At 38.6% G+C, this 3,848-nt stretch overlaps 1 pseudogene; it reads left to right on the forward strand.

The window, feature by feature from the left end:
* Positions 1-1,596: 1,596 nt before the first annotated feature.
* Positions 1,597-1,752, forward strand: LOC122688728 (annotated as a pseudogene).
* The last annotated feature ends 2,096 nt before the right edge of the window (positions 1,753-3,848 follow it).

A 3,848-nucleotide genomic window follows, 5' to 3' on the forward strand; every position in this document is an offset into this window, starting at 1 on the left:
GGCCTTGTGTTAAGGATGCGTTTGTTTTTATGTGAGGCAGATATAAATTGCCTTCTTTAAGGATTTTTTTTTTGATGTGGACCATTTTTAAAGTCTTTATTGAATTCGTTACAACATTGCTTCTGTTTTATATATATGCCTTGAGGCATGTGGGATCTCAGCTCCCTAACCAGGGATCAAACCTACCCCTTGCACTGGAAGGTGAAGTCTTAACCACAGGACAGCTAGGGAAGTCCCCATCTTGTAACTTTGAAATTCCTCCCACAAAAGGCAAGTATACTTACACTCACCTGCTCCTTGGTTTGGGGCTCAACTATGGACTTGCTCTGGCCAGTGAGGGATCTGTAGATGTTACATAAGCAGGGGCTTGGAACGCTTGTACAATGGGTCTTGCCCTACTGTGCTCTTGCCTTTATCAGGAGATGACCCCCCACCCCCGCCGAGAGCTGCTTCTCTCTTAGCCTGACCGCAACAATGAACACACTTGGAACTGCCCCAGCTGACTGCAGACTGCAGTTTAAATCAGCGCCACCTCACAGACTGGTGAGCAAAAGAAATGCTTGTTGCTGTGGACTACTGAGCTTTTGGGGTTGTGTTGGCAATAACTAATGAACACAGGGGAGAAATTTCAAATTGTCAGTGGAAGATCTGGTTTGAGGTTGGAGAACCCTGGAGCTTGCTGGCCAACTGCAAAATCCTTAGATAGGGAGATGTAGGTAACAAAACCACTCTTCCCCACTCAAAACGAACAGGAAAATCAAAGCTCCAAAGCACATAAATCTACCATTAAGAAACACTGCCACAAAATCAATAATCAGAAAAATAATCTGGAATAATAGGACAACTTAAAAAAGTTTCATATCCTCAGAGATGAAGCAATACATACATTTTTCAAAAGAATAAGACATTAGGAAACAGAATCAGACATGTTTCAGTAATGGGTAAAGAGAGTAGAAAAATTAGAAAAACGTAATCATTGAAATAAAAAACTTAACAGGCAATCTAGACTGTATACAGTCTTTATATTAGAAGGCATTATGAAAAAATTACTCCAAAATGCAACAAAAAGAGATTAAAAAAAAAAAGAATGAGAACAACTAGTGACAATTTTGAGGGAGTATAGTTGTCAAGAACTCTGAAGGGTCTGAAATTTTACCCTGCTTGCAAAATAACCAGTTAACCTGCCACAGTCTCATGGAAGCTAGCAGAAAACACGAAGGTCCTGGGTCAGAGGCAAGGGACTTTATTATCCACAGCACGGTTGGCAGTCTGAGCACGGTGTCTGCACTGCCTCCTCTCACCTCCTAAGTGTTACAGGAGGAGACAATGAGGGGCCCAGATGGATGCTGGGCACATACTTAGGTTTATGACAGAACTGAGGAACCTCAGGATTAGGGAACCTAAATCTTTTATAAAGTGCAATAAGACTGCCTGTCCTTTGCCCTGGAAGGAGACATTATTATACCGGACAGTAAACCAATCGCCTTTTGCTCCACGAGACTGTTTTCTAAGCCTGTTTGCTGTATACAGTTTCCTGATGAGAGAGACAGTACCTCTGCTTGCTCGAAGTGGAGACTTGGGAGTTCGCTCATCACCATGTTTTCTCACAAGACCTTCAGGATCAAGTGATTCCAAGCCAAGAAACAAAAGCAGAATTGTCCCATTCCTCAATGGATTCGAATGAAAACTGGTAATAAAATCAGGTACAACTCCAAGAGAAGACACTGGAGAAGAACCAAGCTGGGTCTATGAAAAGCCTCCTATATAAAGTGGCACACATGCTGTGTGTTAAGATCACTTGTATATTAACCAATCAAGTCACAGTGAGAACATCACTACTGTCTGGACAGCTTTATGGGGGAGATGCAATGCTTGGCTCCTGATGTTCCCTGTTTCCTCACTAGCAGTCTATGAGGCTCAGTAATAAATACGTGAAGCTTAAAAAAAAGAAAATGTAGACTTATAAGGGACCTATGGGAACAGTCTCTTACAGTGAGTTACACGAATGTATGCATCTGTGAAAGTTCACTGAACCCTACGTTTATGACTCCTGCACTGCACTGTAACTTAATCTCCAAAACAAGGCAAAATGATCTTGTAAAACAAACAAAAGAGAATAAAGTGTGGACAAATTAAGGGGGACAGAAGAGGTGAATTCTTTGGTTCTGGCGAATCCTTTGAAAGTAATAGGTTTGGAAGGAACCAACCTGCTTTACCCAAGTGGCATCTGACTCCATGTTACAACATTTTTTCAAAATACATAATAATTAGACTAAGCTACCTAAGTGGAAGGAAGTCTTCTCCACTTCATTGTGTCCCTTGAACTCCAGACCACTGAGTCATTCGCTTTTTCCTGCCACCTGTAATCCTTTGCTTTCTTCATCTCAGTTAGGCTTCTCTATTTTTTTCCACCCACTTTCTCAAGGGGTCGTACAATGGAATAAAGTTCTCTGTTCATGCTCCATTCATACAATAAAGGTTTTACACGTCATTCTTAAACAAAGAACAGTGGTTGAATTAAACAGTATGTAAACTTAAATTAGAACATGGAATCATGCTTCCTGAGTGTGAATCCAAGCGCCAATATTTTTTCTTGTGTCCTGGCAGAAGTCAGTTCATCTCCCTGTGCTTCACAGTATGAATTTTATAGAACTGTTATGAGAGCTAAGTGGGAAAATGTTTCCAGTGCTTAGAACAGTAGTGACATAGAGTTCAATATATGCTATTATTTGTAAATAACCACTGAGATTTGTATGTAGACTGTTTAGTCTCTAATAGGAATGCAAAAACACAACAAAAACATAAAATTGAAATTAAAATTAGCAGAACCTTTGAAAATCAATCTCATAAGTAGGGCCCCAGTTTTTAAAGAGGCATATAAATACTAGAATATTTATAGAGAATATGGACTTGTTTACAGAATCTCTAGGAAGAGACACATAGGATTCCTTTATGTTGTATTCCAGTGGGACAAAAATTTTGTGCCCATTATGTGTAAACAGGATAGCTGGGCTTGAGGTTACAAAAATAAAAGTTTGTTTACAAAAACTTATGATCTTACAGCCCTATAAGATCATACAGTATACTTTTACCCTATATATACCCTATATACAGTATACTTTTTAGATTTAAAAAAAAAGTTGGGACAATAGTGAAAAGCAAACACACACACATTGGGTTTTTTTCAAACTCATTCTAGCTTTAAAAAAATTATAAATCACACTATGTATATAATTTTGTATCCTGCTTGCTTTCACTAAATATTATGCATTATCCCAATGCTATTCCATAATTTTAGAAGGATTTCCTGTAGCTGCATAAATATACATTCGTGTAGTAGTTTCTGAATTCTTTGTTATAGTCATTGATACTCAGTGTAGAGGTGAAGAGCAAGGGTTTCGATGAAGACTGGCTACACAGGACAACCACCTTCCCCACTTGTGATTTTGGAAAAGATGATTTCCCACTCATCTCTTTGAGTGTATTTCAGCTTTTATGTAAAACAGGAATAACAGTACCTACTTCACAGGTTTTGAGAAGTGTGTAAACCAATTAGCCTGGCAATCCTGCCAGTTAAAGAGTTCAGTAAATTTAGCTATTTTTCTAAGAAATAGTTTCAGACACTTTGCTTCACCAATATCCATTCTGTGCCTTCCTATTACACAGGAGTCATACAGTTAGAGATGAAGATTAGGCATTGATTTATTTAAATAAATCCAGCCAGTGACTGTTTCAAGTAAACCATGCATATTCTAAAAAGTCTATGGCATTTGTATAATCACAAAAATGGACAAGCAACCAACAGGTCAACAGATCTCATTATGGCCCTGTTAAACTATATATTATAT

Source organism: Cervus elaphus, chromosome 33, assembly GCF_910594005.1.
Source record: "Cervus elaphus chromosome 33, mCerEla1.1, whole genome shotgun sequence".
Taxonomy (NCBI): Eukaryota; Metazoa; Chordata; class Mammalia; order Artiodactyla; family Cervidae; genus Cervus; species Cervus elaphus.